The 16,034-nt window shown below is 35.4% G+C and overlaps 1 protein-coding gene across 1 annotated transcript in view; it reads left to right on the forward strand.

The window, feature by feature from the left end:
- Positions 1–16,034, forward strand: part of LOC128985881 (soluble guanylate cyclase 88E-like) — a 287,954-nt gene that overhangs the window by 19,006 nt on the left and 252,914 nt on the right. The gene's annotated exons all lie outside the window — the stretch shown is intronic.

Genomic DNA, 16,034 nt, shown 5'->3' on the forward strand with positions numbered 1-16,034 from the left:
TCTGAGAATTTTGTATACTTCACATTTTAGTTTGTGTAGCAGAGGGGGGTCGCTTTGGAACATTTCGTTGAACTCTATTTAATAGACCCGGTGTTCTTACTGCTCCAAGTACATTTTTGCTTGGATTAGGACTCCAATTAGGACTGGGACGGGTGGCGTCGTCCTGTAATCCAGGTACTTGGAGGTCACGGATTGTGGATATTTATAGGCATGCACTGTGGATGGGATACTCCCTGGTGTGGATTAACGTCCGCACTAGTGAGTACTACTACTATCCGCAGTACTATCCTGATAATTAGACCAATTCGTATATACCAAGGAAAAATGTGGTTCGGATTCCACTATAAACTGTAGGTCCCTTAGTTGCCATTAGCTGTTTGGGCTATTAATTAACAGCTGTGTCTAAGGAATGTCGGTCTTAGTCACTAACAAGACTACAAGATCGCGCCACTCATCCTACACTCATCTCCATTCATACTTGGCTTAAAATACCTACATAGTATGGTCGCCATTTCATAAGAAAGTATAAAAGAAAGTATTATATTAAGGTGAATGAATTATTGATAGTCGATACAATATCATCTAAGGTTTTTTATGGGTTCTCAAAAGCCAGCTGTCGGAAGTAGTGCTAAGGGCTGTGTACTGGCAAAGAATTCTGTCAACACATTCTTTCAGTAATAGCCGATGTGTTGGTGATGGCGTTAGAATCTTTATAAGGTCTACATGAAAAAAACTTATGAAATTCTTAGATGTTTTCCTGCCTTGCAAAACTTTGACTGAAGTGTGCCACCACATTTCTTATCAAGTCCTCTAGATATCTAGGGAGCTTTAAACAAGCTTTTGAAGCCACTAGGTGCATCACGTGACATGAGCATAAAAAACTACATTGGGAAAATCCTTATTCAGAATTGTGACAGCAGAATGGTTGATTCGATACAAATTGATTTAAAAATATGTAGGCTTCTAAAGTGTTATTGTAAATTCCGTGATAATAAAGATTTAACTGAACATTTTTTTAAAGTACATATTACTTTATAACGTTCAATGTTATATATCTCTAAAGCGACTTATATCATTTAGACTACAGTATTAGTTTATAACTAAAAAACTGCTGCATCTTAAATATTTAACTGTTCATATTTAAAATATTTAAAAAAATAGCAATATGTTTGACTTTACATTTTATTAGGGCAAGGAATCGGCCAACGCAGAATGAATGGTTGATCTAAGAGACATAATCTGAGGTTGTTTAAATAATTATTTTCTGCTTTGTGAAGGTGATGACGTTGAAGATCCTGGATGTTGGTTAAGAAATTGTTTGCGTGGAGGAGATGTGAGCAGCCGATATGAGACCTATGTGTACCGTGGTGATGTTGTCGATGATGTGTTTTGAAGTGGAGGTGAACTATCAATAAAATGGCCAGAAGTGAAGTTATGGATAGTTGAGGTATCTCGTGGTTGTGTGTAAATTCTCTGAGAATGTTTGTGTTTGAGGGAACTTCTTTTTTAACGGATCAAAAATTGGTCTTCTTTCTCACTGTCGCTACTGCTGCTGCTGCTGCTTACTATGCGTGCAGGCTTAGTTATTCTCCTTTTATTTTTACCTCCCTCTACATCTGTCCCAAAATCAGAAGTTGATCGAGCTAATTTTTCTGTGTTGATGGCATCATGGAGAATCTGAAAAAATTCAAACTAGAGAAACTTAAAAGATATTATTTGGGAGGCTGGAATACCGAGAGTATGCCAAAACGTCACAACTTTTTACTAAAAAAAAGAACAAATCTTCTCGACTTGTTCCCAGTGTGTTGATAATAATTTGACTACAAAGCTGATGAATGAATCTTGGTTTATATACAGATTAGATGTAAGCAATAAGTGTAGCACAAATAATAACCTTCTGTAATTAGCTTAGATGACATGGTTCCATTATGATTCCTGTGTCGTTTATATATTTTTTTGCATGGATGTTTGTTCTTTTAAAATACTTTGATGATTTTTTTATATTTATTTATAGACACTTCTTCTACGGTACATTAAAAGTGAAATTTATTAGTACAGATGATAAAATATGAAACTGCGCTATTGTTTTGTTATTAACGTGTAAGAGAACAGCTACATATCGACATGTTAGACTGATGGGAAAGTTGAGGGCCTTGTAGGCTACATCAATAGCACTCTACATGTGTCTAGTACTAAGATTAGAGAATTTAAAAATACCAACATAAAATGAAGAGATTGGCTTATGAAAAAAAAAATCTTCTGGTTAAAAACTTGTACCTATGAAAAAATAAACTGTACTGTTGTTGTAGGACGCTATGTTTTCCACAATACAAAAATGGCTGTTCTTTAAATGTTCACAATTATCTTTTTCCGAGGTAGATATCGTGAAATTGGGAGACCTGAACTTTTTGAACTGGGGTCAGTACTACCATCAACCAAAGGACCTTCATTATGATTGTCTTTTGTAAAATGCATCTTATCTTCAGACAATGATCTTCTCCCTGTTGATAGTGACCTCTCTTCAAAAATTCTTCTTACAATCTGCTGTAGAGGTAAAGCACAGTTTCTTAACACAGTTTATATAAGTGCGAGTGTCTTACTTGTGTTCGGTTGACCCTGTATGTTTCCTAGCGAACTCATTTGACACAAGAGATTTTATTTCTAAGGGTTTGGTGGAAATTTGACATGTTGTATTGTTTCCCAAACGAACTGGATATTTTCTCTTATCCACAACAGCATTAATTTCCTCACTACTCCTAAACATATTAAGTGCATGTAATCGTATGGGAAATTTGTGACTATTTTAACATCTTTGATCTGCTCTAAGATGGAAATACCAACACGATGAATTTCATTTTCTCGTAAGTAAAAGTTGTCATCATTGCGAGGTTCTGCGTTCTTTTCTGGAAACACAACCATGCCCTCAACATAAATAAAAAATTGAAAAAATCAAAAACCCTTACAAATTTTCTATTTCTATTTGTAAAAATAGCCCTCAAACGCCAAATAGTGGATATATATTTTTTTAGAATTTAATCAATGCGGCAAAGTTTTAAATATTATGCATTTTCGAACCCACACCTTTTTAGAATTTATTCTAATTTTGAACGTTAATTCGTAGTTAATTCGTTAGTGGAGTTGACTTATGTATATTTTATAATTTATAAGTGCAAAGTTAATTAATTATTTATTTATTGGGTTATTTGATAATTAGGACTTTGGACAACATGGTTAAGGTAACCTGTAGTTGAAGGTTGTAGGTTGTGTCATTGATAACATGAATAAAGAATATAAAAGAATTTGGAAAAACATAGTTAAATTTAAAACCTAACAACATTTCTGCAATCGATTACTGACCATTTCCTTCTCTTTTTGCTCGAGTGGTCAATTTAGACAACAGTGTTTAAGATATTCCCGGAGCTAATGAGGAAAGTAGCACTTGTCCACAATTTAAACCTTGATGATGAAAATTAAACAAATGAGTTTTTATACAGTTAATTTATTTCTTAATTGACAATAAAATGTTTTATGGTGATGTGGGAATATCATAATTAACCACAGTAAACAAATTAAAAACACTGACAAAATAATTTAAGTCAACGTGAATTATTATTTGTCTTACAATATTCAACACTTATCACATATATCATCTCATACAGGACACCAAATTTATCTTAAAGTGATTAAAAAAATTAACTGCTAGTGATGTATTATATATTTTTAACTAAATTTAAGCTCACGCGATCATTTAACCTGTAAAACATAAATTCACTGGAACACATAGCTTTACAGCACATGTTTTAAAAGAATAAGTTCAATGTGAAACACTAAAAACTTTAAAATATTTATAAATAATAAACGAAAATAACAAACTTTATACATATGAATAAAAAAAACAACATTCCGTTATTATATTCTTGGTTTAATTTCGGCGTCAAATTTCTTCTGTTGTTGATACAAAAGGATGCAAATCATATAATTTCGCGGAACCTGCTCCATCTTTACAATTTGTTCATTATGATGATAAAATATTAAAAAATAAATTACTTGTTTGTCAAAGTTTGTAAGTGCTACCTTAATGAAGTACAGTTCTCATTTTCACCAAGCGATTCGATTTTCCTTTTTAAGTGAAAAGTTGCATTAGGAAAATAAGTTGTTATTATCACGGAAATATAAAAATATTCTTAGAAGTGGTAGAATAAGGTTAATCAATTTAAAAGGTTGTTGGTTTTGTGAACGTCATGTTAAATCTTTTCAAATTCGGGTGAGCGTATCTTTTGACGGTTCAAACTTGATCAACCCTCGTCTTTCTTGACTCCCTCTTGAGTTAAAACTACAGATACTATCGTGTCTGTCTCTAGCTTGTTTCTGTGTGAGGTTTTTACATTATTTAATGTGCCAAAGAGCCTTTCCACACTTGCGTTCGAAAATGACAAAACTAACCACAGGATCTCTAAAACTTTGCAAAAATTCTTGAACAGAGGTAAACCTGTAGATTTTTAGTTCGCTAACGTCCTTCCAGTAAACGTCAGCTGTAGCAGTAGAGCATTTTAGCCCCTGGAAATTGAGAAGAGCATGTTCCCGCCATTCTTGTTCGACTTTTTTTGGGATCAACAACTTTTGTTAGAACAGGAACCTTTTTAAGTACAGTTTGTAAAGTCTTAACCTTAAAAGACTGAGCATAGTTATGATCCACAACCCCAATCAGTTGAAAGAGTTCATCCTCAAATGAAAATATTTCTTATATTTGTGTCACCTTCTCAATATAAAAATTATTAAATATTGTAAGACAATCATCAACGTTTTCTCTGGAGTGGTTAGGATCCTCTTTGAGTTTGGACAAGTTTTTAGCCGATGTCACGCCCATGTATGTTTCTTCCTAAGTTGTTAAATTCATTGTGGCAAACCTTGAAAATGTTTTCTCACTAGATCTGTCTTCAGGTAATCTATATATTAGTAGGCATTTATCATAAAATCTCTGAGAATTTTGTATACTTCACATTTTAGTTTGTGTAGCAGAGGGGGGTCGCTTTGGAACATTTCGTTGAACTCTATTTAATAGACCCGGTGTTCTTACTGCTCCAAGTACATTTTTGCTTGGATTAGGACTCCAATTAGGACTGGGACGGGTGGCGTCGTCCTGTAATCCAGGTACTTGGAGGTCACGGATTGTGGATATTTATAGGCATGCACTGTGGATGGGATACTCCCTGGTGTGGATTAACGTCCGCACTAGTGAGTACTACTACTATCCGCAGTACTATCCTGATAATTAGACCAATTCGTATATACCAAGGAAAAATGTGGTTCGGATTCCACTATAAACTGTAGGTCCCTTAGTTGCCATTAGCTGTTTGGGCTATTAATTAACAGCTGTGTCTAAGGAATGTCGGTCTTAGTCACTAACAAGACTACAAGATCGCGCCACTCATCCTACACTCATCTCCATTCATACTTGGCTTAAAATACCTACATGGTATGGTCGCCATTTCATAAGAAAGTATAAAAGAAAGTATTATATTAAGGTGAACGAATTATTGATAGTCGATACAATATCATCTTAGGTTTTTTACGGGTTCTCAAAAGCCAGCTGTCGGAAGTAGTGCTAAGGGCTGTGTACTGGCAAAGAATTCTGTGAACACATTCTTTCAGTAATAGACGATGTGTTGGTGATGGCGTTAGAATCTTTATAAGGTCCACATGAAAAAAAACTTATGATATTCTTAGATTTTTTCTTGCCTTGCAAAACTTTGACTGAAGTGTGCCACTACATTTCTTATCAAGTCTTCTAGATATCTAGGGAGCTTTAAACAAGCTTTTGAAGCCACTAGGTGCATCACGTGACATGAGCATAAAAAACTACATTGGGAAAATCCTATTCAGAATTGTGACAACAGTTCAATCGATACAAATTCATTATATAATATGTAGGCTACTAAAGTGTTATTGTAAATTCTGTGATAATAAAGATTTAACTGAACATTTTTTTAAAGTACATATTACTTTATAACGGTCAATGTTATATATCTCTAAAGCGACTGAATGTAGTATAGCCAAATTTCAACATTTTCTTCCTTATATCATTTGGACTACAGTATTAGTTTATAACTAAAAAGCAGTTGCATCTTAAATATTTAATTGTTCATAAAAAAAAAAAAAAAAAAAAAATAGCAATATGTTTGACTTTAGGAATTGGCCAACGCAGAATGATTGGTTGATCTAAAAGACATAATCTGGGGTTGTTTAAATAATTATTTTCTGCTTTGTGAAGGGGATGACGGTGAAGATCCTGGATGTTGGTTAAGAAATTGATTTTATGGAGGAGATGTGAGCAGCCGATATGAGTCATATAGCCTATGTACCGTGGTGATGTTGTCGACGATGTGTTTTGAAGTGGAGGTGAACTATTAATAAGATGGCCAGAAGTGAAGTTATGGATAGTTGAGGTATCGCGTGGTTGTGTGTAAATATTTGTCTTAATTCTCTGAGAATATTTGTGTTTGAGGGGACTTTTTCCCTTCAACTTGTTTTTCAACGGATCAAAAATTGTTCTTCTTTCTCACTGTCGCTACTGCTGCTGCTGCTTACTATGCGTGCAGGCTTAGTTATTCTCCTTTTATTTTTACCTCCCTCTACATCTGTCCAAAAATCAGAAGTTGATTGTGGTAATTTTTCTTTGTTTATGGCATCATGGGGAATCTAAAAAAACCAAACTAAACAAACCTAAAGGTATTGTTTTAGGTGGCTGGAAAAACCGAGAGTATGCCAAAACGTGACCACTTGTACTAGTAAAGAAGAAATCTTCTCTACTTGTTCCCAGTGTGTTGATAATAATTTGACCACACAGCTGATGAATGAATCTTGGTTTATATACAGATTAGATCACTAAAGCAATTAGTATAGTACAAATAATAACCTTCTCTAATTAGCGTAGATGACATGGTTCCATTTTAATCTCTGCGTCGTAGATCATCTTTTTGCGTGGCTGATTTGTTCTTTTAAAGTACTTTGATGATTACTTCTTGCATAGTACATTTAAATTGAAAGTAATTGTAATTATTACAGATGATAAAATATAAAACTGCGCTATTATTTTATTATTAATGTTGTAAGAGAACAGTCACATAGCGATGTGTTAGACTGCGAAAGTTGAGGGCTTTGTAGGCTACATCAACAGCACTCCACATGGGTCTAGTACTAAGATTAGAGACTTTAAAAATACCAACATCAAATAAAATTTGCATGGCTTATGAAAAAAAACTTTTTCTGGTTAAAAACGTTTCCTTATGAAAAAAAAATACCGTTGTTGGAGGTTGCTATGTTTTCCACAAATCAAATTTGACCGTTCTTTAACCGTTCTTAATTATCTTTTTCCGATGTAGATATCTTAAAATAGGGAACCTGAACGTTTTGAACTGGGGATCAGTCCTCTCATCAACCAAAGGACCTTCATTATGATTGTCTTCTGTAAAAGGCATTTTATCTTCAGACTAATATATACTCCCTGTTGATAGTGACCTCTCTTCAAAAATTCTTCTTACAATCTGCAGTAGAGGTAAAGCACAGTTTTTTTTTTCAATTGTTGAAGATAGTTTTCAAATATGAAGACACTGAAATTGTCAAGTGGTCCGAAAATTCTAATATCCTCTACCAGGTGAATTATTTAATGAACATTGTAGGCCTATGACATTTGTTCTTCCCCATAGAGATGAAATGATCAAAGAAATAAATCAACAAATCATGTGCTACAATTATTTGGTTTCTATGAAATGAGGACTAGCCATAATTCTAATTGCTGAGCTTAATGCTAGGAAATGGGAAAGGTTTTTCTTAGTAAACAATTTTCAAAACAAAAGGCCCAGATTACAAAAGCAGTTGCCTAAACTCAGTGGCTTACCACCTAACCATCTCCATCAAAGCCCTATATGTTTCCTAGCGAACTCATTTGGCAAAAGAGATTTTATTTTTAAGAGTTTGGTGGAATTCTGACTTGTTATATTGTTACCCAAACGAACTGGATATTTACCTCTCATCCACAATAGCATTAATTTCCTCACTACTCCTAAACATATTGAGTGCATGTAATCGTATGGTAAATTTGTGACTATTTTTACATCTTTGATCTGCTCTAAGATGGAAATACCACACGATGAATTTCATTTTCTCGTAAGTAAAAGTTTTCATCGTTGCGGGGTTCTGCGTTCTTTTCTGGAAACACAACCATGCCCTCAACATTATACTCTTTTAGCAACACATTTGTCGCAGCCATAGAAACCATTATGGTTTTTATTATTTTTATAAATGCTTTGGCTGGTGCGTCACATGTAAATGCTGGTATTTCAATGACGAAATGTTGATTGTGAAAAGTAATACCATTGTCTAAAACTTGATTTGCTTCATTGACAAAATCAAATAAAAAATCATTTGAACAGTAGGCCTATTTAACGCATTTGAATTGGCTTCCAGAGCTGTTAGGGAGTGGAGTCTCATTAACATTGATCTGCAATTAATAATTAGGACCTGGAATTAATCTAGTGATTGGAATATTTTTTATTGATTCAATAATCCTAATCTCAATTCCAAAATGAAAATAGTTACCAGGAGATACAGTAGCCTCGCAAGGCATATAGCACAGAATACATTGAAAGAATTCGTTCATCATCTATGTTTTGTATTATAAATACATTTTACACAGGATTTTGTAAAAATGTAAGGGAACAACTTGGATAGTGGTTCTTATGGTCAAAGTAAGAAAATAAAAACAAGATCAATTTACATGCATTTGGAATAAACATAAACATTATGTCCTACATATTGCTTCTTTCAGCGACTGTCTGTCCGTATGAGTTTTTTTTACAAAGAAACCCGGCCAGAACTTCCTAATGGTTTTAGTTTTATTGACATGCTGCAAAAACATTGGTAAAAAATTGAAAAAATTAGAAACCCTAACAAATTTTCTAGTTTTATTTGTTAAAATAGCCCTCAACTGCCAAATAGTGACTATATAATTATTTCCAATTTCATCATAGCGGTACAAGTTTTTAAATATTCTGCATTTTCGGACCCCGCACCTTTATAGAATTTATTCTTATTTTGTACAGAAATAAAATTTTTAATCAATAACCATTTTTACACAGAGCGAAATATAAATATGTATTTATAAACTTTCTTCTTACTTTCAACAATCAACCACCAACCAAATTATTTCTCCAAACTTTTTCAACGCCCTTTGCATTTTTTATGAGGAAAAAAACGCGAATGCTACGCGGGTAGGACCTTTAGACGAAATGTTAGATGCACAACCCGGTAGACAGGTTTTTAATGAAATAAACAATGACGAGACCATCATAGGAGAAGGTGGGGTATTGCCTGGTCAGGTTTACTCGCCCAAGTGATTTACAGGGGGCCCAAGGTACATGAAGGTTCAGTATTAAAATGCAATGGCACTAGTTTCCCGATTGGGATTTCCAACTTTCTTTCTCACCTTCACGTACAGTGCTACCTGGGAAGAGAATAAGAAGGCTTGTCCCAGAGGTAGTGGCAGAAGTGATCCTAGCACTGCGTGTCGTATTTTTCAGATAAAGCTATTGGATCTTCTTCGTTACCTTCGCTCTGGAACTATGTTTAGCCGGGTGGTCTACATAGTATACGTAATTGAGATGTAGATGTGAGGAATGCACATATCGTCTTCAAAATTGATGGCAGTGGTCCGGTACAGACGGTAAACATCGACGCTCTCATTCGTGCCGACATCCTATCTGAAGATGAGGTGACGGAAGACTTAGAAGTTTGGTGTTAAGGCACATGGTACATGGCCCTTGCGGCCCAAATCATCTTCCAGACTTCCCGTGCTGGGATTCTGTGAAGAACCACTGTACCAAATATTTTCCGAAACCTCGCGTTGACGAAAGGGGCTTCGTCGTATACAAACGAGACCACAGCAATGAAGGGATTATCAACACAAGAAACAGGTCGATTACTGTTCACGACGGATTGATTGTTCCATACAATCCCGCTTTGCTCTTAAAGTTCGAAGCCCATATAAATCTTGAAGTCGCTCCAAATCGACGGGTCATCAAATATTTGTTTGAATAATGAAGGGGGGCTCTCTTTAAAATGTCACTGTCACCCCGTTGAGTAAGCAGGATGACGAAATTGAAACCTATGTCACCAAAAGAATGGTTGGAGCTAGGGACGCTTGCTGGCGCTCATTGGAGTTCCCGATATCCAAGATGGAGCCGACAGTCGATTGTTTGCCAGTACATCTTGAAGGCAAACATAATATATACTTCCGACCTACGGACTATAAAACGCGACTGTCAATAACCTTCAATGCTTATCACTTACTTTGACAGACACTTGATCCCATCTTCGACGATATTACATATCAATCACTTTATGAAAGGTTTGTGCTACAGACACGGCGGCCTACGAACACCCAAGCAACGGTGTATAATCATTCAAACGGTACACACTTAATCACTCCTCGTCAGCGTAGTGAGAAGGTGTGTTTTGGGGTTCACCCAACCGAACTGAACAATACTATCTCTGGCTTATTTTGATGGTGTTGCCTTGCCGTGGGTATAGTGACATCTCGTCTCGTGGAGGGCCCGAGTGCACATCATTCCAGCAGGTTGCTCGCAAGCTTGGATTGGTCGAAAATGACGACGAATACAGCTGTGCACTTCGAGAAGCATCATAGTTCATGGTTGTATTAAGACTTCGATATTTTTTCGTGCTACTGTGCAATATGGGTGCTCCTGCAGCTTTATTATGGGACGCCTCTCGTAGCTTGCTGTGTGAGGACTACCTCGAGTGAACACCTTCGAATCCTGGGATGGCAGAAAAGCTTGCTCTCATCGACATAGATCGAAGCTTACGACGACATCTTGTTTAGTTGGTCATGGACTTCCTGACGTGCAGGACTATACAACTGAATTGGGACGCAAATCGCTCATTTACGATGTAAACCAACAACGGGAGTATGTCGACCTCTGGGAGCCACGGTTATCAGCGAACCAAAAACGTGTATACGATTACGTCAATAGTTTGATGTGTAACCAGTGCTACGAGTAAAAGCAGTATGGTTTTCATTGATGGACCAGGCGGTTATGGCAAGACCTTGCTGTTAAGCGTCGTTCTCGCCTACGTTTGGAGCTGCAATCATGCACTTGCAGGGATCGCGGCTCAAAACATGTCTGGAATTACTGCTCACAGTATGTTCAAATTCCCACTGGACCTGGGAGATGGATCTGGGTTTTAGAATATAACCAATGGCACTCAACGAGCTGAACTCATAAGAGCTTAACGTTTGATTCTATTTGACGAAGCTCCTATGGCCCACAGGTTCATCTTCGAGATCCTAGATCTATCTCTCAGAGATCTTATGAATTCTAATATACCATTTGGTGGTAAAGGCATACTGTGTTCGGGAGATTTCCTGCAAATTGCTACTGTTGTTGCTAGAGCACGTACCCCTCGAGATATTGCGTCCGTTTCACTGCGAGCGTCTTACTTGTGGCATCATTTCAAAGTTTTCTAACTACACCGCAGAGAACTGTTGGCTGCAGTGAATATTCTGAGTTCCTTCTCAGGGTGGGTGATGGAAGAGTTAATTCTTTTACAGAAAAGAACTGCGACGGCTGTTTTCTTATTCCACTTCCAAACGCAAGGTATTTGACGTCCCTCGGTCAGATTATTGATTTTGTATTCCCGGCAAGTGATCTAATAGATCCCGACCTAGTTGCGAGGCGTTCCATTCTATCGACTTTTAATGCCAACGTCAAAGAAGTCAACGAAATAGTTTTAGATTCTTTGGGTGGTAGGCTGTGCGAGCTTAGAAGTGCCGATTCTGTTGAAGTGGAAGCTGACGACGGAATGGACGTCGACGTACAGCTCTTGAATAAGGCAACTGGGAAGGGTGTTCCAGATCACGTCCTCCGTCTTAAATTTGGCTCTGTGTGCCTGGTAATGCGAAATTTAAATATTGCCGATGGCCTTGTGAATGGTACCAATGTCATCGTCACCAACATTACTAACTTTTTAATTACTGTTAGGCTACCCGGAAAAAGAGAACCGATCTGAATCCCTCGGATACAATTTATGTTTCCATTTGTAGAGGGCTCACCACTTAGCGTTCGACGTCGTCAATTCCCTTTAATGTTGGCTTATGTCATTACGGGACACAAGAGCTAAGGCTAAACAATTGACCGCGTTGGAGTAGACCTCAGGACAGATTGTTTCAATCACGGCCAGCTCTATGTCTTGCTAAGTAGGGTGAGAAACCCCGACGACATCCTTTTATTGGTCCAACCACAAAGAGTCAACGATGGAGTTTCCAACGCAATGAAAATTGCATACGTCGAACTCCTTCTTTAAAACCTTATCCAGACTTTGCGGTAGGCTAGGGGGCCCGCAGTAAATAAAAACTCCCCGTCGTGATTAGAGTACCCCGGAAGTACGATAGGGTAACTTCCTTAACAAAAGTCCCCGTGGATTTATATTATATAAATGTTGTTATTTGTTTGACGTAAGTGTTATTTTTTGTAAGTTTTTGTGTGTTTGTGTTTTTAGTGTGTTATGTGTGACTGTTTGTGGATTGCCGACCAAAAAGAACCAGTTTCGCACCCAGTGAAAACTACTATTCCGTTTTAAATTTAACCTGATATAACATTATGTGTTATTAGAACAATTATTATACTATAGTTTGGTATACAGGGTGATTGATATAAGTGTGCCAGCCGTTTTATTCGAAAACCATAAGAGATATCAAAAAAAGTTAAATGGTAAGTGTCTTGGACTTTTTATTTAAAAAATTGTAGTAAGGTCGAAAAAATTATTTTAGCCGCCATTTTTCCAATATGGCCGCCAACTTTGATTTTTCTTACGGAACACCCTGTATTTTATGATGTATTCTGGTAGAAAATGTAATTTTGAGACGGTTTTATTCTTGTGATTTTTTTCATAAACCTAACCGTTTCAAAGATAATAATGGTTTAAGTTGTGAAATTTTGAATGGTTTTCGAATAAAACTGCTGGAATGATTGCTTAGGCCTTTATCGAAACTCTTTCTCATGCAGAAATTTCAAAACTTTAACCATTATTATCTTTGAAACGGTTAGGTTTATGAAAAAAATCACAAGAACAAAATCGTCTTAAAATTACATTTTCTACCAGAATACATCATAAAATACAGGGTGTTCCGTAAGAAAAATCAAAGTTGGCGGCCATATTGGAAAAATGGCGGCTAAAATAATTTTTTTGACAATTTTTTAAATGAAAAATCCAAGGCACTTACCATTTAACTTTTTTTGATATCTCTTATAGTTTTCGAATAAAACGGCTGGCACACTTATATCAATCACCCGTATATTCAAAGAAACATTCAATTTAGAGCGGTAATCAAAATATTAATATGTACTGTACTAACCTCAGATTTTCTTGTGATGGTCCAAAATACAAAATGGCTGCTTTCTTTCTTTGAAGAGATGTAAGGTGAGTGATTCTTTTCTCAATTTTGGGCATCAGGGTTGCTAGCCCAAAGCCCATTTTAAACTTTCATTTAAAAACCCTTAATCCCTGACCCATTTTACCCCATGATCCATTGAGCTCAGGTCTCCTTAACCTCCTCCAAGGGTAGATGACGACCGTTTCGGTGACTATGTTGTCTTCTCCATATCTTTGCAAAGAATAACAAGCTTCTCTCATATTGAGGAAGTATAAACGCACACCGTAAAATAAAAATGTTATCTTCGTCAACTACTTTAGCCACAGGTATGCTATGCTCGATTAACATGTCCTTGAAAATACATAGAAGAAGAGTATTTATTTTACATATCAACGGACAAACTCCATTTTTACATTCATGCAAAAAAACAAGATGGAAAAAAATATTTATAACAATAATATAGCATTAGCTCTGGCCTTAGTGAAAATCGTGAAAATACATGCATTTAGATATAAAGAATGTACACAATGATTCAAGTGTACGTAGAAAGGTAGATGTGAATATGCGAGTATTTGTTCGGCGCTAAACAGTGCATTGATTGACATGACATAAGCAGAGACAGACTTGATACAGAGCACAGTTAATGGTAGTTTCATAGATGTTATAAATTTATTTTAAGTTAGTAACAAATAAAATAAATATAACGAGAAATTTATTAAAGGAAATAATTAGTTCATTTTGATGAAATGGTGGAGATTATATCTATTAATCAGTAATTAATTAATGGTCAATAGGTACTATTTACGGTAGGTCTAGTAATCGTCTATTTTATCAGTTCTGCGGCTACTGTATTTTAAATACATATCTCCCTTGTATATTATATTTGCCAATACTGTAAGCTGCTCAGATTTGCTATCAATGTGTCCACCAGACCATGACATATCTGGTATGCGAGATGTATGGAGAATGTGCATCACCAGGACGTATACTGTATAAATCACCAAACACCATCCTCGGTTGTGTAGTATTCATTCACTTCACATTGTAAACACACATTCACTCTAGGGATAAATGATTTTATGTCACATTATACCTAGTTTCAAAATTTACTACTTTCTATTTGCTTGGATGAATTTAGACCCCGTAGGTTGTAGTTTATTGTTGACTAGCAACAGTACCCGTTGTGGTTAAATACAACGGGCTCTAGTAAAATAATGGTTATGAAACCCATACACCACTTTACTCACTAATATTAATGGTACAGATTAAGCACATAACATTAGAATCACACACTTAACATACAATAAGGAACACTTTTTAAACACAAATGCAAATTGTTAACAACAACATTTATTCAAAGAAAACTCAATTAAATAACAATATAACAATAAGAAGTTAAATTATCATGTTTCGTATGATTAGATTATGCATACTGGTAAACCAATTATTGCCATGCTATCTATACAAATTATTGGTTTTCTTTTCCGAGTTGGGTTAGCTCTTCTACGATTCTCATAATTTGGCATTGAACTAAAGGACGTACCAAAGATTTTCTATCAAGCATCGGCATTCATTTTGACCTATATTTCAAGTTATGCACAAACTGCCTCCCAGTACATTTTTTATGGGAGTTAAATTTGTTGTTTTTTTTCGAGTTCGTTTGGCTCTTCTTCCCGACCGATTTTCATAATGTTGATCTTAAAAATAAAGCTGTGCAAGCACATATTTATCATCAAGCATTATCATTATTATATCTTATGTGTTACTTGACGAAAAAATAAAAATTTGATTTTTTGATTTTTTACTTCAATTAAAGATGTATTGCAGCAGTTCTAATAACATTACCCAATATGTTTTGGTCTAAAAACCTTTATTGAAATACCAGCTTTCATTTGAGCTATTGATTATTAAGATACTATCTAAAGCACACTGCTGAATCACGAATCAAAAAATAATTGTAACCGTTTTAGTACTTGACTGCAATCAATCATACATAAATTAATTTTTTTAAAGTTATTTTATATGTCTTGGTCTTAAAATACTTCTAGAAATAAAGGGTTTGATTTGAGATATCGAAGTTTTAATCAATTAAGTTAAAGATACTGTATCGCTAAATACGAAAACATAAATTTGATTACATCTTGGATATGGAATTTAGTCTTATATATATATATTTACTCAATTCTAATTACGTTATTCTACTTTTTTTGACCGAAGAACCTTCAGTGAAATAGGGTGAATGCACCACATTCCAACCAGTTAAGACTTGTTAACTTTACAAAAATCCTGTAAAAATTGTTGCAAAATCACCATTTACCGACCACTGTTCAGTAAACTTTAACCATTCATATTATTTAACACTCTATGTTTTATTTAATGTACATCTCTTTTCCTTGCAACTAACATGTGTTCTTAATCAAATTAAATTATTCTCTATTGCTAACACATGTTGTGTATAAAAAAGTAAATAAAAAACAGTGCTTGTTCTCCTATCCCAAAAGTGTGTTCATTTTTTCTCCCTCTTATAATCTCCATTTCATTTCATTCTCTACAAAAACATTCATTGGTCCTAATCGAGCCGGATTTT

Source organism: Macrosteles quadrilineatus, unplaced genomic scaffold, assembly GCF_028750875.1.
Source record: "Macrosteles quadrilineatus isolate MER2022 unplaced genomic scaffold, UCM_ALF_1.0 Scaffold_2__2_contigs__length_208266976, whole genome shotgun sequence".
Lineage (NCBI taxonomy): Eukaryota > Metazoa > Arthropoda > Insecta > Hemiptera > Cicadellidae > Macrosteles > Macrosteles quadrilineatus.